Here is a 23640-nt window from a genome sequence, read left to right as displayed (position 1 = left end):
GCTACTGAGGAGAAACCTTAAGAGTCACAGTGAAGACAAGCAAAAAGAGACTGAATTATTAATTTCCAGTTGTTTCTCTGCCCACAAGCCCCCTCTGGTGGAGGAACTAACAGGTAATGAAATAGCTATAATACCAATAGCTAAAGTTTAAAAAAAAAAAAAAAGGGTGGGGGGTAAACGGCTGTGGGGGGCGGGGAGGCAATCCACAACAAGACAATCAGCCCCTGTAGAAGTGAGAGTCAAATGCAGTGATTAGCAAATATGAGCTGCAACTGGAAAACCACTTACAGATGAAGCAGTCTGATGAATGATTTACCAAAAGGTCAACACTGCTCTTTTATCTCCACCACCCATCAGTTTGCATTGCCTTCAATTTGTCTGGCACATAACAGAAAGCAAGCCATAAAATATTCACCATAAAAATTAACCTTATTTTGCAGCATTAAAAAAAGAAACAGAGTTGGATATAGTCTAAGCATATGGGCCAGTTTCTCAATCAGGATTCCTCATATACATTAGAAAAAGCATTGACATTTAAAAACCCTGTTCTAAGAGGTAATGTACTCAGCAAGTACCAGAACTCTCTGCCCTATGCTCTTGGTTTTGCTGATCCCTTTTTAGTTTTCAAACAAGGAAAGGCACCATTAATTCCCTCCCAAAGACCACAGCAGTGACAGGGGTTGGGGGTGGTGGTGGACAGTGTCAGCATTTCCCCTTTTACTCTTCTGGAAGCCAGACTTCTCTACAGTGTCTGCTTTTAGCTGGTGTGGCTGCCAGGCTTTCAACCTCAACATGCCCACGATACATTCTGGCAGGTGAGTTGTGAGATGAACTACTTTCACACTCTCATTTGACAACCTTTGTACAAAAAGAAACACAATGTCAGATGAAAATACATTTTCAGGCAGAAGGGATTCTGAAAATTAACATACTGCCAGATGCCCTTAATCAGACCTGTAAAACTCATTAAAGCCATTTTAACTGAACCAACTCAGTTGATTCCATCAGAAAACTGGTAACTTCCCTCCTCCCTCTCCTATCTCTATATTTACCAATTACTTCTCTGATTTTGTCAAATCAATAAGATATTTTGCATCCTGTAGAATGATCTAAGTTATCTGAGTTATTAAAGAATTCCTCGGGGCTCCTGGGTAGCTCAGTCGGTGGAGCATCAGACTCTTAGCTTCCGGCTCAGGTCACGATCTCAGAGTAGTGAGACTGGGCTCTGCACTGGGTGAATCTCTCTCTCCCTCCCTCTCTCCGCCTCCCCATGTGCATGTTTATATGCTCTCCCACTCTCTCTCTCTAAAAAAAAAAGAAAAAAAAAAGAATTCCTCCCCCAAACTCTGTTTAAAGAGAGTAACTAAATATTTACTTACATTATTGTTATTTGCTGATTTTTTTTAAAGGGAGAATGAAAATGAAAGAAAAAAGGTCAAAAGAATTCTGAAAAAGATATAACTACAAGGATGTTTACCACTGTACTATTTATAATAGTAAAAACTGGAAATCCTAAATTTCAAAAAAAAGAAGATTGTTCAAATTAATTATGGTACAGCCAAAAGGAGGAATATTATGCAGACATTAAAATTATGTGGTAGAATATTTAATAACATGAAAAAAGATTCATGGTATCATTAAGAGGTAAAACATTGCAAAAACAGTAGGTAGAGTGTTGACATTGGTTATTTTTGGATAATAAGAAAGTTTAGCAGTCATTGATTGGTCAACCCAGTCTCTGTTAACAACCCCCTCTCTCCAGGACCCCTTACAACTATGAGTGATTTCGTAAAATGAGATATAAGCAGAAGTCTGCCAGGTGGTCAAGTAGGCCCCTTTTTGTGTGACTGATCTATACCACTCTGAATCAGCTGATCACCTATGCCCACAGATTACAATCTCAAAGATACTAGTGGGGGAAGAAGATAAAACCTTGCAAATCAGCTGTTAGTTACCACAAAAAACAACTGCAACTTGAACTTTATATTCATCTTTTCCCCCATTTGTTTTGGTGTCCATGTAGTTGTGATCAAAGAATAGTCCCTAGGAATCTGTGGAGTTTTACTGGAAGTTAAGGCTTTGGGTTGTGTACAGAACAGTAAGTACCATTCCAAGAGAAGGAAGCCACATTACCTCTGGATCACCAAAACACAGAGTAGCCATCTTGAAAACTGAAAGTTCACTCTCAAAGTACCCCGATAATATGTATAGGCATGTTTCTCAGCCATTAAGTGCCCAAATAAGTAAGTAAAGGGTAATATAATATAAATAAGTGACAGAAATATGCCTGGATTTTTACATATATCTCTTATTAGAGCAGCTATTATTTTCTACTGTGGTATGTGTTTGCATGTCTGTCTTCCCACTAGACTATAAGTTCCCTAAAGGCAAGGACCATTTCCTTTCATCATTCCTAAAGATGGCCAAGCCTTCTTCCTTCCAAGATCTCAACCAAACTTAGATCCCCCCTATAAATGCCTATAAAACATTTGACTCTAAGTCCTTCTTATATAAGTCATCCTATTTTAAACAACAACAACAACTTTTTAACATTTTCAAAATATCCTGAAGGGAGGGAAAAATCACACATTCAATTCTGTCAAGTAACATTTACCTCCTTAGGCCCTGACTAATCAGAAATGACTGGACTTGGCAGCTACTTTTACCACTTGGTCTACAAGCTAAATTCAGTTCCTGTTGTTTCAACTGGAAAATGCCAACATCCCTTCCAACTCATACAACATCCCATCCTACCAGTCACTCTAGAGTCTGGCAATCTGGTGAGAGCACTCCCCATCAGATCAAATAGAAATTATAAACCAAATTTACAGGGTCCAAGTAGCCTCATTCCAGAAGAGCAATGGTGAAGTTTAAAGAGATTAGAAGGGTACCAGATTTATTACTATTGATTCCCTGCTGGCAATTTCATGGAAAGATATCCACTGCAGTTATATAAAGAGCATCTGGCTCATTTCCAACTCTTTTGTCTTCAAGTCCTTAAAAAAAAAAAAAAAAATCAACCAAGAAGGATAAAAAACTAGAAATTGGTGGATAGGGCCCAAAGGTTTTCTCTAGATTAAGAAGCCTTCATCACTACACCCCAATTATGCAAATATGCTCCTGCAGACTCCAATACATTTATTTATTGAGCCTTACCACTGCCATCCTGGTAACCCAGAGAAGAAGCCAATCTATAATGACTCAAGCCACATTTCACAATAGACTCCAAAGGACACATGATGTCATTTGCTAAAATGACTCAATCCAGATGGAAAGCATTCTGACCTATACATAATTGATTGACCTTTGCTATGCTTTCCTGGTTATTTATATACTATCATATGCATGAATGTATATCAGTGGTATTTACACTTGGCAGCTACTTTTGAGAACGCATTATTCAATTGGGATTTGAAGCTTTTTACGACCACTTCCTGACCAAACATTCATAAATGAAGGACAAGAAAAGATGTTATCTTAAAAAATAACATTTAATAGGATCTGGAAACTCTAAAGAAGCTTTGTAGCTCTAATTGTTTTAAATTCCAGTGAACAAGATCTATCTATGTAAAGCTAAGTTCAAAACTCTGAACCTAAGGGTATTAAAGGGCATTTCATCTATTCTTCAGCTTGGGGCTCAAAAACAACGGTAAAATACACTTTACCAAAGGAGTGGAATATCTTGGATACTTGTGAGAAAAGTATCCTATGATGCAGGTAATTAGAGACCATAATAAATGACCAGAGAAAAGGACACAACCATGTGATGTGATGCTTTTCAACTTTTTAAATAATGACTTTGGTTTTCCAAGAGGGGTAAGCTACAAATTAAATCATATTCACATGACCAAGATGGGTTCAAGATAAGCACAGGAGAAGCAAATGGGAAGATTAGGGAATGCAAATACCTAGCACATATGTCCTTACTCCCAGTATGAAAACCCAGGGCAGACATCAATAATTGATCACTGAATTCTTAGCCGAAGACCCTGATATGAATTGAAAACACTTTTCCAATAGTACTCCAGGTGAACACTCTCAACTAAATGAATTTAGAACATGAAGTGAAATATATTTGCCCTTGCTGAACTAAATAATCATACCGTTTACTTCAGATCAAAATATATATCAACTATTAAAAACATTAATGCAATTATGAAATCTTCATAATTCAGAACTCCCTAGTCTGCCTGCAAAAAGTCAATTTCCACTGATCTGAAGATATATTCACTGGTACATATTGCTTTTTTGTCCTAATAATGTGATTAAATAGAAAAGGTTGTATTTATATATAATGGTCCAATTAATTCTATCTCTTGCTGCCTTATACTCTAAGACCCAATCTAAAACAAAACAGATTTTTAAAACCAAAATTTAAAAGTACCTCTCTGAATCCTAGAAAAACATGAAACCAAATTCAGCAGTTTTCCATAAGTCATGGTATGCTATCAGTAGTATAAGTGAAAAGTAAAGAGGGGCTCTAAACAGAATAAGATGGAAATTCTTGGATGTTGACACAGGATTATTATAGAGCAGTGAAAACCAATGTGCATAAATCTAAAGAAGCAAAAAATCTAAGATAAATCTAAGAAACAAAAAATCAAGTGGAGAGAACACTACATAGAGCAGTGCTTTCAAGTGGTGTGCCTCAGTGACTAGGTTACAGAGGTCCTAACATACTGACCCCTCTGTTCTGGGGATTAATAGTAGCTGCAGTCCTGTGATGAGATATAGATAGCATTTATCCCAAGGCACTGTACAATATTTTCAAGTTCAATGTGTGCCATGATGTGAAAAAGCTGGGAAGCAGAGACATATGGTATAAAGCCATTTTTATAATGCTCAAAAACTAAAATATATCTTGTTTAGGGATACATACAAATGTGACAAAATTATTTTTTATGAGAAAAGGAAGGAAGTGTATGTGGAAAATGTATGCAGTACATTCATTCCTGCAGCACAATGGGTACTGCTGGAATGGAAAGGCAGGAGAGCAGACAGGGAAGGAACATGTAAGTAAATGGTAATGTTACAGTTCTTAAACTGGATGGTGGGTTCATGGGGGTTTAGTTTATTGTGCCCCAAACATATAGTTTTATAATGATAAAATATAATACGTTTTTAAAAACCATCATGATTAAGAAGCCAGGCAACTTTCTAGTTTATTCAGAATCACTTCACAGTAGAATCTCAATATGTCAACTCAAGAATAGGTACAACTTCTTAAAGAAAGCTTGAACCCAAGATTTCTAAAGGTCAAAATGCTACGCAGTGATGACAAGATTTTGTTCTGCTAATTCAACATAGTCCACGGGTTTCTAATAATCAATTAGAATACCCTACTTGAGGATTACAAGACTTTGTTCTAATCCAACTAGAGTATTCATGACAAATTACTGGAAACCCAAAGTTCCATTTTCCCATGCAAACGAAATATTGTAAAAACCATGTTGCTTCTGAATTAAGCTTTATTTAGTTACAAAAACAAAGATCCATTTGAGGAGCTCGATTCTGGATGTGATTCTGGATGAGGAATTTGAGGTATCCCATAGCACAAAGGACAGGAAGTATAGCCGGGCCTCAGAGGAACCAGAGCCAGGAAGTAAGACGTCATTCAGATCCAATATCGCCACACTCACTCTCTGGGGCTACAGGGCTTGTGTCTCTACTTCTTTCTGGAATATTTGACCTACCGCCTCTACTTTTAGATGTGCTTTCTCTGCTTTGACATTGACATGACCAACTATCTGTATCTCTTTGAAGCTTCAGTGGAAACGAAGTAGTGTCCTGGGCACCACTTCAAAATGAAGAGAAAAAAATCTGCTTAGCCCAGCCATGGTCAAGATCAGTCCGCAGCTGGTCTCATCACCCACAACTATACATCAGGAGTTACCGATTCAAACACCTATGGGGGCCAAGCAGGTAATTAAAGGTGGGAGGCTGACTAGCTATGAAACAAGAACCTGAAAGGAAAGGTCCTATGACAAACAGGGATCATGCTGCTTCTGCTGTCTAGTTATGTTAATGACAGAAATCCAGATTTTTACTGAAATTTCCTGATTTTAAAAACATATCTGTAGGCCAGATTAGGCCACTGGCCTCTGCTGTCAGTGTCCCACAAAGAATGAACTGTGGGTATTCCAGATCCGGAATGGGCAATCATGGCTGTAGGTACCAGCCCCTCAGGTGGAAGGACAGTTCCCGCAGCAAGGGTCAGAGGTCAGTCATTCTCCCCAACAGAGCTTGGATGACACACTACTCCCACATACACCTTCTCACACACAAAACACACTTCAGCTAAACTTTTAAAAATGGCTTGTTCAAGATCAGGGGCTACACTGGGTGGAGAGAATTCTCAGGTGGCTCTATATGGCTCAGGTGGTTCATAGAAAAGGGCAGTAAAGTACAAGGAAACCAGACAAAGCAAATGAGAGCCAGAAAAAGAAAGCAGCATCTTCTTCTTTTCTAGGCATAGCCAAAAATGCTTCCATAAAAAGACTACTCACTACCCAGCAATTACAGATTCTTCTTTTCAATTGACTAAGGATGACCCAGGGGCTCCTGTCTCCATTTCTTCAGCATTCCAGAATGGTTAGATACAGATTCAAGTCTAAATTCAACTCCTTAGCTTAGATATCACTTCATCTGGGAAGTGTGGTCTGACTCCCTGATCTTGGGTGAGACAAGTGCCCCCTGGGGTGTTCCCACAGCACAGTGCTCACCACCTCCTTCCTATGGCACCTACTCCCAGTACTGTACGTGTGTAGCTGTCCATTTGTCTCTGACATGGAGGTGACGTGAGTTCTTTGAAAGCAGGGATAATGTCTAGTCCTCCTTTATTCCTCAGTGCCTGTTTGTTGAATAAATACACGTAATCAGACACATTGAAATTTTCGTTTCTATTTTTTTGCAGTTAATTCAGAAAAAAGTTGAATTTAGACTCAATTCCTCCCTATTATTTTGTATGAACTTCAAGGTTTCCACTAAAAATGCTATAAACCTTTTACTCAAACAAGAAGTGCATATATCATGCTAAATAATTACAAACACAAAATCACATAGCTGTAGGAGTTTGGGGAATATGTAGTCATATTTAGGCTAAAAATCCTTAAAGGCACATTCTGTCAGCATATAGATATGTATAGACTTTTCCCAGTAAACCTATATTATTATAAATATAAATATACCTGGTATAGAGGAATAGGACATGGTAAAATTTTCTACCTAAGAACCTAAAATCCATATATTTAAACTTATGAGAAATTTGGAGAAGTATAGTATATGCATGTCCTGTAAGACTATGTTTCATTCTAAAGAAATGAGTCTTGGCAAATTTCCCTAGTACTGAGAACTGTTGAGCAGGAATTAATCTTTAAATGAAATAGCCTAAAAATGAAATAGATGTAGTATTATTTATAGTTAAGTCTTGTTCTCCAGTAATTATTGAAGGTGACACTAGTATGTTTTATCATTGGTAATTGGGCTGAATTTGACCAAATGTCTCCCTTTGCTCGTGAAAAATAGATGCAATGTTCCAATTTTTACTGCTATCCCAGCTCTGGTGATGCTTCATTATGTGCAATTTGGTAGCCTAAATAAAGTGGGGGAAACAGAGATTATTTCAAAGCTATAAGTGTATCTGTGCCAGAAAGAATGTTAAGTGAGGTCCACGTCTCCAGACACTTGACCCTAAGTTAGGACAAATTAACTTTAAAAGACTTAATGTTTTATCTTGAACAGGGGGACATCTTGTCTTCTCATTCTAGCTAGATGGAAGTATTTGGCAAATGTCTTCTTTGGAAAGACTTATTTAGCAATGGGATTATAATCAGTGTCATAAGGATAGATAAAGCAAACTGAAGGACAAATGGATGTATGAAGAAATGAACAGCAGCATTTGCCAAGAATTCCATTCAAGAGTAGTACCAAATGAAAGGGATATTGGGTTATATTAAATTAAACATATCTCCTTACTCCAGGTATTGTCAGTCTTTAATATTCATAATGGTCCTTGTGGATTTTCAGGATGGGGATGGAGTACTCAATATTTGCCATGCTTATTGTCTACATAAAGTCTTTATACATGTAACTGCTCTTGGGAAGAGCAGTGCTATTGAACAAAGCTCAGCTGAAATTCTGGCTCTGTCACTTAGTAGCAGCATTCCCATGTGCAAGTTTCTTACCCCTCTGAGTATCAGTTCCCTCATTTGAGAAATCATCAAAAGTTCTGCCCTTGACTTCCCTTTGAAGTTATTTCCCATAATTAGTAACAGATAATAACATCTTCAGCTGCAATAATTCATCTTCTATTCAATTTACAAATTTATACACATTCTTCTATGCATTCAATGAACAGTTGTTAAGCATTTAGTATATGCCGGGCTGAGCTGGTAATTGGACATAAACAAAGATGGTTTCTGAACTCACAGAATTGATGGCCTTGTTGGGAAGACGCTGATGAAATAGAGCAACATAGGTTAGTAGCAGGTGCCAAAAAGACAGACTATAACAAGGGTCCTAAAATAGTCTGTAGAAGGGAAAACATTGAAGATGAAATCTGAGGAGAAAGAACTAACTCAATGGAGATGAAGGAAACAAAATCTAACAGGCCAAGGGAACAAGATGCACAAAGGCCCTGTAGCAGGAGGGAGGACAATGATTTTGAGGAAGAGAAAGAAAGGGCAGCGTAGTTGGAGTTCAGAGGGCTAAGGAGGCATGATGTGAAAAAATCAAGAGAGGAAAACAGGGGGCATGTTAGCTTTTTCAATGGTGGAAATGGTTACCACCAGCACAGTGGCATGATCAAACTAGCATGTGAAAATCTCCCTCAAGCTACATTTGGAAAATGGATTGCAGGGGGACAAGAATGGTTACGAGAACATGATTTGGGATTGCTAGAGTCCCCCAGCTCAGTTGGCCATATGAGGCAAATTTAATCCTCTCTGAATTTAGCTATAAGCAACAACTTTATATTGTTTACCAAAGAAACAGTTTAAATATATGTTTTAGATATGCAGTATCTTTTTGGAAAACTACATTATTGTTACTCTTAGCCTAATAGGTTGTAAATTGTGTTGCTCACTCCTCCTCACCCATTTTCCATCAGTACTGGTATGTGCACTTCTTGTTCCTGCCAATAACTCAAGAGAAGAACAAATTTATTAGTAGGAGTATGTATGAACGTTCCTCTGGGAACAAAATGAACAGTACTGTTACACTATATTGGTTGTTATCACTCCTTCCTTTAAGAGTTCTTAATCTCTTAAACAAAGAAACAGAACATGGTAAAAAAAAAAAAAGTGAGCATTACAAATATATAAGAGTTTAGTATATTGATCACTCATCAAATCTGACAGAAAAGATGAACTTGGTCTCCATACATATGCTTTAATTTTAAAAGATTTAGGTAGCAAGTAGATAACTCCTTAAAAACAGTATAGCAAAGTATATATAAATACATAAATGAAAAGTTTGAGATAAAATATTTACAGTGCTTAATTCCAAGGAATGGGTTTGTGTTGCAAGTATAGGGGACTTAGCCTATCACTTTATAATGCTTACGTACTGTTTGAATTTTAGAAGCAGGAAATTTTTGGTAATAAAAATAGAAGAAAAAAGGGCAGATATGAAAAACAAGATCAATAAAATAATGTCACTGGTAATGCCAGGGCAACATTTATCACAGAAGCTAAATGCATTACAGTAGACTTTCATTACGTACAATTATTTTTCTAGGCCCATGATCTGACTGGTCCATGGTATATATCTATCTACACACTAACCATGGACATTGAAAAACGGGTCAGTTGTATTTGAGTTCCATCTATGCAGAAAAGATCTGAACATATTAAACTCACATTAACATTAAAAAATTTTTTTAAGATTTTTAAATTTATTTTTGTGAGAGAGAGAAAGAGAGCAAGAGAGAGCAGGAGTGGAGGGAAAGGGACAGAGGGAGAAGCAGACTCCCCGATGAGCAGAGAGTCTGATGTGGGACTTGATCCCAGGACCCTGGAATGATGACCTGAGCCAAAGGCAGATGCTTAACTGACTGAGCCACCCAGGCCACCCCCCACCCCCACCAAAAAAAATTTTTTTAAGTAGGCTCCATGCCCAACCTGGGGCTTGAACTCACAACCCTGAGATCAAGAGTTGCTTGCTCTACCCACCAAGCCAGCCAGGTGCCCCTCACATTAACATTTTAAATCAAATTATAGGTAAATAGAAGTAGGTTGTTACAATGTGTATGGGGGATTATTTGTTTCCAATTGATTGAAAATATTAAGAGATCTGGTGAATGCCATATTTGTAAACAGAAACAATTTTTAAAGGATAGTGGCAAAATCCACATTCAATCTGATCAATTTGATGTGTCAACAATGGCAGTCCTGTTAGAGAGCAGAAATAAGATTCTCTTCATGTCTTCCCTACTTTTAGGCTGTGGCCACCTCAAGATAAGCAAATCACATTTTAGACAACCCAGTTACGAGGTTTCCCAAAATGGGCATTCATAAGAATCATCTTTGTGGCTTACTAAAAATGCAGATCCTTGCCTATCCCATGATTATGAAAATATTCTATTTTTCTTACATTATTGATTGAACTTGCAAGACTATCCAATATAATGATGAATAAAAGTAGAAATAACCAACACCCTTATCTTATTCACAATCTCAACAAGAAAGCTGTCAATATTTCAACATTAAGTATGAAGTTTGCTGTAGCTTTTTTGCAGATATCATTTATCTAATTAAGGAAGTTCTGCTCCATTCACATTTTGTTAAGAGTTTTTATCATGAATGAGTGTTAAATTTTATCAAAGGCACTTTTCCCTTCATCTATTGAGATGATGATATGGTTTTTCACTTTTACTCTATTAATGTGGTAAATTGTATTGATTGATTTTCAAATAATCAACTTGCATTCCTGGAATGAACCCAACTTTGTAGTGATATATTACCCTTTATATATATCACTGACTTTGATTTACTAATGTTTTGGCTAGGATTTTAGCATCTATCTTCATGAGAAAAATTGGACTGTGAATTTCTTTTCTTTGAATACTCTTCAACTTTAGGGTCAAGGTTATGTTGGCCTAATAATGTGAGTTTACATATGATTTGTATTGTTTCTTCTTTAAATATTTGGAAAAATTTGCTGGTGAATTTAACTAGCTTGTTCTTTACAGGACAATCTATAATTACAAAGTTAATTTATTTAATAAATGTAAGATAATCCAGATTTTCTAAAATGTATTATATCAATTTCAATTTTTTCCTGGTTTTATTGAGAAGTAACTGACATTCATCAATATAAGTTTAAAGCATACAGCATGAAGGTTTGATTTATAAATACTGTGAAATGATTACAACCATAGATTCAAATAACATCTATTTTCTCATATAGATATAATTTTAAAAAAGAAAGAAAAATAAGGAAAAAAGGAAATAATTTTTTCTTGTGATAAGTACTCTTAGAATTTACTTCCTTGACAACTTGCCTATATATCATACAGCAGTGTTAACTATAGCTATCATATTGTACATTACATCTCCAGTACTTATTTATCTTATAACGGGAAATTTGTACACTTTTGACCACATTCCTCCAATTCCTCCTCCCCCACACTTCACCTCTGGTAACCACAAGTTTGATTTCTTTTTCTATAAAGTTTTTGTTTTTGTCGTTACATTGCACATATAAGTGATATCATACAGCATTTGTCTTTCTCTGACTTATTTCATTTAGCATAATGCTCTCAAGGTCCATCCATGTTGTAGCAAATAATAGGATTTTCTCTTTTTTTTTAATGGCTGAATAATATCCGTGTGTGTCTGTGTGCGTGTGTGTAATAGAATTTTGTTGTGTTTTTAAGGAATTTAACCATTTCCTTTAAATTTTCAAATTAATTGGCATAAAATTTTGGTAATATCTTTTTATTATCTTTTTAATACCTACAGTTCAGTGTTATCCTTTTTGCATTTGTGACTTTTAACAATCTACCTTACATTTTCATCAATTATTTATACCAGACTTTTATCAATTTCATTAGCCTTTTCCAAGAACCAACTTTTTTATTGTTCCTTTTTTCTATTTCAATTATTCTGATCTTAACTTTATTTTCTTCTAATTTCTTTGAGTTTGCTTTTTAGATCCTTGAAACTGATCCTTGAGATCACTAAGTTTTAGCCTTTCCTCTTTTCTAAGATAAGCATTTAAGGCTATCAATTGTCCCTATACCTACTGCTTTAACTGCAACTCACACTGTTTGATATGTTGCATTTTCATTATCAGTTAAAAATATTTCTAATTTTCATTGTGATTATTTTCTTTGACAAACAGAGTTATAAGCAGCAGACTACAAAATTGCATTAGAAATCTGCCTGCAAGTTGCTCAGGGGGTGAAGTGGGGCAGAATCCCAGGTGGGAAAATGTGGTCTCAGGATCCCCAGGGTCACAAAAAGAATGAGGGGGTCTGAGTGTGGCAGAGTTCCCAAGCATTGGAGTGGGGAAGCTAGTTGCAAATAGCGAATCCAGGCCCCGGCTTTCTGCTCGGTGTTGCCATAAACTTGGAACCACTGTAAGGTCAGGCCAACACTCTCTGAGCAGGGGCCCAGCAAGAAGCAGAACTGCGGCAAGACCCCCCGTCCCTCCCCGGGGGAGAAGTGGCATAGGTATGCACCCCAAGAGTCCATAAAGTTTGGAGACTCCAGACAGGCTCTCATGACTGAGATAAAAATGCTCAGTCACAGGCTGGGTTAACAGAGTTCGAACAGGAGACAAAAGGGATAGACTGCTTTTCTGTGATGGTGCACTGAAGAGTGGGGGGTGCAAACTTTCAGCTCTGGGCTAAACACTGGGGCTCCACCATTTTCATCCCCCACGCCAGCTCCTGGAGCCGCTTACACTGAGCCTGGCCCCCTAGCAAGGGGGGGGGGGTGCAATTCTGCCCAGCAAAGACACCTGAGGATCAGTGCAACAGGCCCCTTTCCCAGAAGACCAGCAGGAACATCCCACTAATACCAAGTTTACTAATCATACAGAACTGTAAAACTCCAGCTCTTGGGGAAAGAAGTATATAGCACTCATGGTTTTATTATTCTTCAGGCCATCAGTTTTATATTTTATTTTCCTTTTCAGCTATTTTCTACTTTGATCAATCATTTTATTAATCTTTTATAATTTTCATTTTTCTACTTATGTTTTATATATATTATATATATATTATATATATATTATATATATATATACAAGACAGAAGAAATCACCCCTAAAAAGAGAACAAGAGGCAGTACTCACTGCCAGGGATTTAATAAATACGGATATAAGTAAGATGTTGGAACTAGAATTCAAAACAATGATTATAAAGATACTAGCCAGGCTTGAAAAAAGCACAGAATACACTAGAGAATCCCTTCCTGGAGAAATAAAAGAACTAAAATCTAATCAGGTTGAAATAAAAAAGGCTATCACTGACATACAATAAAAAATGGAAGCTCTAACTGGTAGGATAAACGAGGTAAAAGAGAGAGTCAGGGATATAGAAGACAAAATAATGGGGAATAAGGAATCTGAGAAAAAGAGAGCTAAACAACTACTGGATCAAGAGGGGGGGATTCGAGAGATTAGTGATAGCATAAAGCAAAACAATATCAGAATAATTGGGGTCCCAGAGGAAAAGGAAAGAGAGAGAAAGGGGCAGAAGGTTTATTTGAACAAATTATAGCTGAGAACTTCCCTAATCTGGAGAAGGAAACAGGCATGCAAGTCCAGAAAGCACAGAGACGACCACTCAAAATCAAGAAAAATAGGGCAACACCTCAACATATAATAGTGAAGTTTGCAAATTTCAGAGAGAAAGAAAAAATCCTGAAAGCAACTCAGGATTAAAAGGTCCTTAACCTACAAGGGTACAAACATAAGGATGGCAGTAGACCTGTCCACAGAGACTTGGCAGGCCACAAAGGACTGGCATGATATATTCAGGTTGCTACATGAGAAAAATACGTAGGCAAGAATACTTTACCCAGCAAGGCTGTCATTCAGAATAGGAGAGGTAAAGGGCTTCCACTACAAACAGAAACTAAAAGAATTTGTGATCACTAAACCAGCCCTGCAAGAAATATTAAAGGAAATTCTCTAAGTGAAGAGAGAGCCCAAAAGTAACAAAGATCAGAAAGGAACAGAGACAATCTACAGAAACAGCGACTTTACAGGCAATCCAATGGCACTGAATTCACACCTTTCAATAATTACTCTGAATGTAAATGGGCTAAATGCTCCAATCAAAAGACACAGGGTATCAGATTGGATTAAAAACCAGACCCATTGACATGCTATCTGCAAGAGACTCATTGTAGACTCAAAGACACCTCTAGATTGAAAGTGAGGGGTTGGATAACAATTTATCATGCTAATGGACATCAAAAGAAAGCTGGGATAGCAATCCTTATATCAGACTAATTAGATTTTAAAACAAAGACTGTAATAAGAGATGAAGGATACTATGTCGTAATTAAATGGTCTATCCAAGAAGATCTAACAATTGTAAATATTTATGCTCCTAACTTGGGAGCAGCCAATTATATAAGCCAATTGATAACAAAATTAAAGAAACACATCAATAATAACATAATAACAGTAGGGGAACTTAACACCCCACTCACTATAATGGACAGATCATCTAAGGAGAAGTTCCACAAGGAAACAAGAGCTCTGAATGACATACTGGACCAGGTGGACCTTACAGATATATTCAAAGGATTTCATCCTAAACTAATAGAATACACATTCTTCTCAAGCGGACATGGAACATTCTTCAGAATGATCAAATACTGGGTCACAAATCAGGTCTCAACTGGTACCAAAAGATTGGGATTACTCCCTGCATACTCTCAGACCACAATGCTTTAAAACTTGAACTCAATTACAGGAGAAATTTGGAAAGAACACAAACAGATGGAGGTTAAAGAGCATCCTACTAAAGAATGAATGGGTCAACCAGGAAATTAAAGAGGAATTTTAAAAATTCATGGAAGCAAGTGAAAATGAAAACACAACAGTTCAGAACATTTGGACTGCAGCAAACACAGTCCTAAAAGGGAAGTATATAGCAATACAAGCCTTTCTCAAGAAACAAGAAAAGTCTCAAGTCACAACCTAACCTTACACCTAAAGGAGTTGGAGGAAAAAAAACAGCAAATTGGCAAAGAAGTCAAACTATCACTTTTTGCAGATGACATGATACTCCCATGTGGAAAACGCAAAAGACTCCACCCCCAAATTGTTAGATCCCATACAGGAATTCAGCAAAGTGGCAAGATATAAAATCAATGTACAGAAATCAGTTGCATTTCTATACACTAACAATGAGACAAAAGAAAGAGAAATTAAGGAATCGGTCCCATTTACACCAAAACCCATAAGATACCTAGGAATAAACCTAAGCAAAGATGTAAAGGATCTATATTTTAAAAACTAGAGAACACTTATGAAAGAAACTGAGGAAGACACAAAGAAATGGAAAAACAGTACAGGTTCAGGGATTGGAAGAACAAATGTTAAAATGTCTATGCTACCCAGACCAATCTACACATTCAATGCAATCTCTATCAAAATACCATCAACATTTTTCACAGAGCTGAACAAATAATCCTAAAATTTGCATAGAACCAGAAAAGATCCCGAATAGCCAGAGGATGTTAAAAAAAGGAAACCAAAGCTGGTGGCATCACAATTCTGGACTTCAAGCTGTATTACAAAGCTGTACTCTTCAAGACTATATAGTACTGGCACAAAAACAGATACATAGATCAATGGAACAGAACAGAGAACCCAGAAATGGGCCCTCAACTCTATGGTCAACTAATCTTCAACAAAGCAGGAAAGAATAGCCAATGGAAAAAAGACAGTCTCTTCAACAAATGGTGTTGGGAAAATTGGACAGCCACATGTAGAAGAATGAAACTGGACCATCGTTTCAAACCATACACGAAGATAAACTCAAAATAGATGAAAGACCTAAATGTGAGACAGGAATCCATCAAAATCCTAGAGGAAAACACAGGCAACAACTTCTTTAACCTCAACTGCAACAATTTCTTGCTAGACACATCTCCAAAGGCAAGGGAAACAAAAGCAAAAATGAACTATTGGGACTTCATCAAGATAAAAAGCTTCTGCACAGCAAAGGAAGCAGTCAACAAAACTTAAACTCCCAACCTATGGAATGGGAGAAGATATTTGCAAATGGCATATCACATAAAGGGCTAGTATCCAAGATCTATAAAGAGCTTATCAAACTCAACACCCAACAAACAAAAAATCCAGTCAATAAATGGGCAGAAGACATGAACAGACATTTCTCCAAAGAAGACATACAAATGGCCAATAGACACATGAAAAAATGCTCAACATCACTCAGCATCAGGGAAATACAAATCAAAACCACAAAGAGATACCATCACATATTAGTCAGAATGTGTAAAATTAAAAAGTCAGGAAACAACAAATGTTGGCGAGGATGCAGAGAAAGGGGAACCCTCCTACACTATGCAAGCTGGTACAGCTACTCTGGAAAACAGTATGGAGGTTCCTCAAAAAGTTAAAAATAGAGGTACCCTACGACCCAGCAATTGTACTACCAGGGATTTACCCAATGGATACAAACATAGTGATCTGAAGGGACACCTGCACCCCAATGTTTATAGAAGCAATGTCCACAATAGCCAAACTATGGAAAGAACCCAGATGTCCACTAAAGATGAATGGATAAAGAAGATGTGGCATGTATACACGATGGACTATTACTCAGTAAAAAAAAAAAAAAAAAAAAAAAAAATCTTACCATTTGCAGGACATGGATGGAACTAAAGGGTATTATGCTAAGCAAATTAGTCAATCAGAGAAAGACAATTATTATATGATATGATACGTGGAAATTAAGAAACAAAATGGAGGATCATAGGGGAAGGAAGGGAAAATAAAATAAGACAAAATCAGAGAGGGAGAAAAACCATAACAGACACTTTACTATAGGAAACAAACTGAGGGTTGCTGGAGGGGAAGTGGGTGGGGGATGGGATAACTGGGTGATGGGCATTAAGGAGGACATGTGATGTAATGAGCACTGGATGTTATATGCAACTGATGAATCACTGAACTCTACCTGTGAAACCAATAATACACCATATGTTAATTAACTGAATTTAAATAAAAAATTTTTAAAAAAGAAAAGAAACTCTATGGTTTCAATCCTTGGAGATTAGTTGAGAAAAGCCTTTGTCTAGACATATGAACTATTTGCTAAATGTTCCTATGCGCTTAAAACTTAAAAATTATATATTCCTAAAAATATTAAAAAAAATTTTTTAACTATATATTCTTCATTTGGTGGGTGCAGTGTTCTGTATATTGCAATTAGGTCATGTTTGCCCAATGTGGTATTTAAATCTTCTATATATTTATTAACTTATTTTTCTGCATGTTCTATTAATTAATGAAAAAGTCATGATAAAATCCCAATTAAGATTGAAGATTTCTATATTTCTTCTTTTACTATTATAGTTACTTACTTTTTAATATTTTGAGGTCATGCTATTTGTATACATACAAATAGCTGCAGTGCATCTTTTGGTTAGTGTTTGCATGGTATTTGTGGGGTTTTTTAAAGAATTTATTTGTTTGTTTGTTTGTTTGTTTGTTTGTTTATTTATTTAAGAGAGGGAGAGAACAAGCAGGAGGGAGGGAAAGAGAGAGAGGGAGAAGCAGACTCCCTGCCAGTCAGGGACCTCGACATGGGCCTTGATCCCAGGACCCCAAGATCATGACCGGACCTGAAGGCAGATGCTTAACTGAGCCACCCAGGTGTGCCTGTTTCTTATATGCTTTTATTCTTTATATGGTTTTACATTTAGAGTATGTCTCATGTAGTCATCATACAGTTGTCTTGTTTTTATAACATAGTCTAATAATCTTTGTTTTTAAATTGAAATATTTAGTCCTTTCACATTAATGTTAATTACTCTTACATTTGTGTTTAAATCACTATCTTAGTCTGTTCTTTGTTCCTTAATTCTCCTTTGTCTTCAATTAAACAAATGTTTGGTTTTTATTTTGTTTTTTTTTTTTAACTGTTCCGTTTTCCCCTTCCATCAGCTGTTAGTTATACATTTTTTTTAGTAGTTATCACAAAAATAAAATGTGTTCCTTTGACTTATTAGAATCTACCATAATTGACATTTTTACCACTCCCTGGATAAGGACTTTACATGATTTTAACTTCACTTACCCCTCATCCCATTGCCCCTTATGTGTTATTACTGCTTTTTATTGCAAAAATAAATTTTTTTATAATTTTATAAAATTAAATTTTATTAAAATTTTATTTTTAATTCTATATTTTATTTTTAAGCTTTTTGTTATGGAGAGTTTTAACATTCATAAAAATAGACTTCATAATGACATGAAACCCCCATATTCACCACTTTGCTTAATGATCATTAGCTCATGGCCAATTCTGTTCCTTCTTTATCTCCATCCACTTTTCCCTCAACCATACTACTTTAGAGCAAATCCCAAACATCATATTTCTCATAACTATCTCTTGTAATATACTCTTTAGTGTCTATCTCTAACAGATGAATATGTTTTTGGAAACATATAAACATAATATCAGTAACAAACATATAGAAAAATTAACAATGCCAGAATACCATCAAATATTCTGTTAATGTTCAAATTGCCAAGTGTCTCAAATATCATAACTATTTTAAACGTATTTTTGAATCAAGATCCAAATAAGTTCTGCACACTGTAATTGGCTGATATGTCTTTTAAGGCACATTTAACCTTTCAATACCCTTAAATCTTTTTTCCCTTGCTACTTACCCATTGGAGAAACTGTCTTGTTGGAATTGAGCTTTTCTGCTATCTGATTTTTTCCAATGGTATTGTATTAAATAAAATGCTGCCTATCTGTAAATTCTGTTTGCTGGTATTTAGGTCTAGAGACTTAGTCAAATTTAGGTTCATTTTCTTGTTTTGTTTCTCGCAAGACTACCTCATGGCTTCTGTGCATGCTTCTCTTAATAGGCACACCATGCCTACTTATATTTTTGTAATATTCATAACCATTAATGTTCAGTGCCTGCATCCTTACTATTTACCAAAATAAAACTGTAGCTCACTAACACCCTCCCATGGTAACCACTTGTTATTGTTATTATTAACTAGTATTCATTAACTCATGGATTTAATGTATTTCTTATATTTCAATCCATTGCATCTCCTATTCTGATGGATGCTTAAATTGTCCCATCTTTGGTGACAGGGAATTAAACTTCATTAGACATTATTCTGATTGTTTTAAACAGTCTATCTTCATTTATATTTACTCATATATTTATACTTTTTGTTGCTTATCATACCTTCCTGCATTTCCACAATTCCATCTTGGACCATTTCTGTTCTGGCTGAAGAGCTCCCATTAACAATTTCAGTGTAGATATACTGGTAATTAATTCTCATCGTTTTAATTTTTCTAAAACTCTCTCTCTCTTGAAGGATACCTTCTCTGAGTATAGAATTATAGATTGGCAATTATTTTCTTCAGCACTTTAAATATGCCATCCCATTATTTTCTAGTTTCTATAGTTTCTGTTTAAAAATTAGCTATAAATCTAATTGCTGTTGTTTTGAAACTGTGTCTTTTTCCCTCTGGGTACTTTAAGATTTTTTTATTTCTTTTTGGTTTTTCAACAGTTTTACTATACTATGCCTACATATTTTATTTCATTTTCTTTGCTAATAGAATTTCTTGAACCTATGGCTGGATGTTGTTCATCAGTTTTGGAACATTCTTGACCAGTGTTTTTTCAAATATTTATTCTGCCCCTAAACTCTCTCTAAACTTCAATGACAAGGCCCAGATGTTCACATCATCCAATATGTCTCTTATGGAATTTTCTTTATTTATACATTCTTTTTTCCATTCTGTACTTTAATCTGGATATTTTCTACTGACCTATCTTTCAAGTCACTAATCTTCTCTTCTGATGTGTTGAACATGTTCTTAAATCCATCTACTGAGTTCTTAATTTCAGTTTCCATAATTTTAAGTTTGAAGTTGTCCATTTGATTCCTAGTATAGATTCCAGATTTCTGGTGAAATTTTCTGTATTCATCAATTATTTGGAAATCCATGTATGAAAACCCCAATATCTGAATCACTTCTGAATCTACTACTTTTGGCTATATTTCTCTCTTGATTTTTGGTCATTTGTTCCTGTTTTCCTGCACGCCCCTAATTGTTTTGTGATAGATACACTGTTTATGGAGTGTGTTACAAGTTAGAACAGTGTTATCTTCCTCCAGAGATGATTTGATTTTCCTCTGTCAGACAGAGAGAGTACAAGTAAATCATCTTGATTCAGTTAAGGCTGATCTATTTCCAGTTCAGTCTTATCCTAGGATGTAGCTATTTAAGGGCCTCAATTAAAAGCTGCGAGTGTTTACCAGGATCATATCTCCTTGGAAGCTCTGAACTTTATAAGACTCTATGAGACTGCCAAAATCTCTGTTCTGCCTTTTACTCTCTTATCAGATGTTTTCAACTTTATTTTTTGCTGTTTCACACTAGAAGTACACAACAAGGTCTTTAAGGAAAATTCCACATAGCATTTTTAACTCAACTTTCTCTTATTCCTTTCCTGTGGAATCTTGGTTCCTCAGGCTTTACCAATCAGGGAAAAAATTAAGCTTTTTCCATTTTAGAAAAAAAAAATTAAGCTATGTACCTTATTTATGTGTTCATGCCTTTATTTTCCCTGATTTTTAGTATTTTTAAAAGCCTATCATTTTCTTATTCCAAAATGAACACAAAGAAACATGTAGTAATAGAAAGCAAAAAAGTATTGACCTTCACTAAGCAATCAACCCTCAGATAATGTCAGAAAATCTGGAGCTTTCTCAAATAGGAATATGGAAGAGAAAGAAGGGAGATGTGTTATTTATCACAGATAATACTCAGCACAATTTTATTGCTCCTTGGGGAATCCAAAGCTTTTAAAGATGCTATTATTATCTGGAAGCTCTCCAGAGAGCACTAAGTATTAAAAATAGCACCTGTACTCTGCTAAGTCAAATCACCTGTTTATTACCCAGAGTGATGAAAATCATTTAATAAAATATTATAGACACTTGTTCAAAATCATGCTCACTATTCATATGCTCAGAGAAGTTAAAGGGAACATCTATGCCCAGCTCAGTATTTATTTTTTAAATGGATAATTCATTTAATGGGGAGATAGAGATAATTTCACTGGTTTTTAAAATTAAAAACATCAAAGATTTTTTTTAAAAAGTCAAAATAAGACCTAATAGCATCTTCTGCTTTTTCTTGCTCAGCATTTACATAAACCTTTGTAATAGCAGCCCATTTCTTCCCTTTGTAGAACCTATTCCTCCTCCTGTGTTTGGAATACAGATATAGGAACGTGACTCTGGCCTGGCCAATCACTGCTCTAATCCATTGGCTACAGTTATTGGTTCAGCAATGAGCATGTAATCCATGTTAGTCTGATGAGACTCAGTACTTGGATTTTATAAAAACTACTAGAAAGAGAAAGTCTGCTGGAATTGCTAAATGGTAGAATGGAAGGCCCAGTGCGGTGATCACCACATAAAGAAGTCCCACCTTAGAGTGAAGCTAAAACTACCTAGAACTTTTCGGTTACGTGAGTCAAAAAATTGCCCAGAATTGCTTAAGCCAGCTTCATAAGACTCTGAGTTTCAGACCTATAAATAAGAGTCCTTACTTGTGCTACATCAAAAAAGTACAAGGTAGCAACTGAGTTTGTCAGTAAGAGTAATTAACACTCCAGCTTAAGACAAAACTCTAGCTGCTATTTAAAATGATGCAGTGGCATTAGAAACACTTATCATGTACACGGTAAACTTTATTCCATTCCACTGATAATGTTTTCATTTCCCACTTCCATTTACATTATTCCCAAGACATGAGACATGAACATTTACCAGTGATACTAAATGACATCATTCCATTCTTGAAGTTCCAATGATAGATTATTATTGGCATTTTAACCTATTCCTCACAGATGCTTAGTTATTGTGGGATTGGGGCAAGTTATAAAAGATTCCAAGAAATGGAGGAATCTTTGTGTGTTTTATATTTTTAAAATTCTGTCTTCAGCCTTGGCTTACCACAATGGTTGTTTTTGGTAGCCATCAGCAATGTTCCTAGGATAAAGGCTTCAAATGAAATAAGAATTCCTCAGCATCGTTTTGTCCTTTAAGTGGGCATAGATTCAAACATGTGCACATACTGGGGATCACACATTTCTACCCATGGCATTTAATTATGAGTAAAGTAAAATGTGCAAGACCAGAATTTTAAATATTAGTTCAATAACCTTTATGCACCTAATTTCTGAATGATTTTCTTCCTTTCTGGAGAGTCATCTAATGCCAAACAGTGGTATGCAGGTGAAATCAAGGTGAGTCAGGAACTGAAAAGGCATAAGGAAGGTACATGTCAGAATTACTAATTAAAAAAAAAGATGAAATAATCCTTTCCCTAAAATTCTGCTCTGCCAATATATACTAAACTCTGAAGTGTGGCTTTATTTCCCTCATTCATAACTAATCACTATTTTCAGAAGGAAGAGACTAAAGAGAGAAAGATTTGGGGAGTTTTATAGCAATTTCAAAACCCCAAAATAAATGAGAAGTCAAAAGAAAAATGACAAGTTTGTTTGTTATTTAAAGTAGAATTTTCAGTGGGCCAAAAATTCACCAAGACAGTGGTTTTTAAACTTTACTGTAGGTTCTATTCAAAAAAAGTTTGAAAATCACTGCCTTAGTGTGTGTGTGTGTGTGTGTGTGTGTGTGTGTGCATGTGTGTGTGTGCATGTGTGTATAAAGTGATCACATATACTAGCACATTAAAAAAAAACGTATGGGGCACCTGGGTGGCTCAGTCGGTTAAGTGTCTGACTCTTGATTTCGGCTCAGGTCATGATCTCAGGGTTGTGAGATCGAGCCCTGTATCAGGCTCTGTGCTGGGTGTGGAACCTGCTTAGGATTCTCTCTCTCTCCCTTTCCCTCTGCCCCTCCCCAACTCTCTCTCTCAAATAAATTTTTATATTTTAAATGAGCTCAAATATTTTCTATTATATCCTATTCTACTCTATTTTATTACATTCCATTCCATTAAAATGCTTATTGCAAATCACTAAATTGTCTTCACAACTCACCAATAACTTACAACTAAATATAAAACATACAATTTGGCATCACTAAAACATATAACACAGCTTAGACTAAGAGAATTAGACATATTTAAATCATCACCACACTAATTTCAATTAAGACTTTTCTGAAAAGAAATCAAATCAACTCTACACAGTGGAGTTTCTTATAATGTTCATTAACTTCACCAAATATTTTCATAAAGCGCTTAAAGTGAAATGTTTCATTTAGAACATCCCTCTGAACATACTTTGAAATAACCCGATGTAATCTCATGCTCTCAGATTTGATCCAAAGACACTAACCTTTTGTTTTCTTTTTAACTGTATGTCTCTATAAAAGTCAGTGAAATGCAATGCCACAGGGTAATAG

General features: G+C 35.8%; 1 protein-coding gene across 4 annotated transcripts in view; it reads right to left on the bottom strand.

Annotated features, from left to right (window-relative positions):
- The window catches only part of FHIT (fragile histidine triad diadenosine triphosphatase), a 1380201-nt gene that overhangs the window by 1122561 nt on the left and 234000 nt on the right, over positions 1-23640 (bottom strand). The gene's annotated exons all lie outside the window — the stretch shown is intronic.

Source organism: Ursus maritimus, unplaced genomic scaffold, assembly GCF_017311325.1.
Source record: "Ursus maritimus isolate PB19 unplaced genomic scaffold, ASM1731132v1 scaffold_14, whole genome shotgun sequence".
NCBI lineage: Eukaryota > Metazoa > Chordata > Mammalia > Carnivora > Ursidae > Ursus > Ursus maritimus.
Note: the sequence above shows the minus strand (reverse complement) of the source record. Positions and strands in the feature narration are given on the sequence as shown.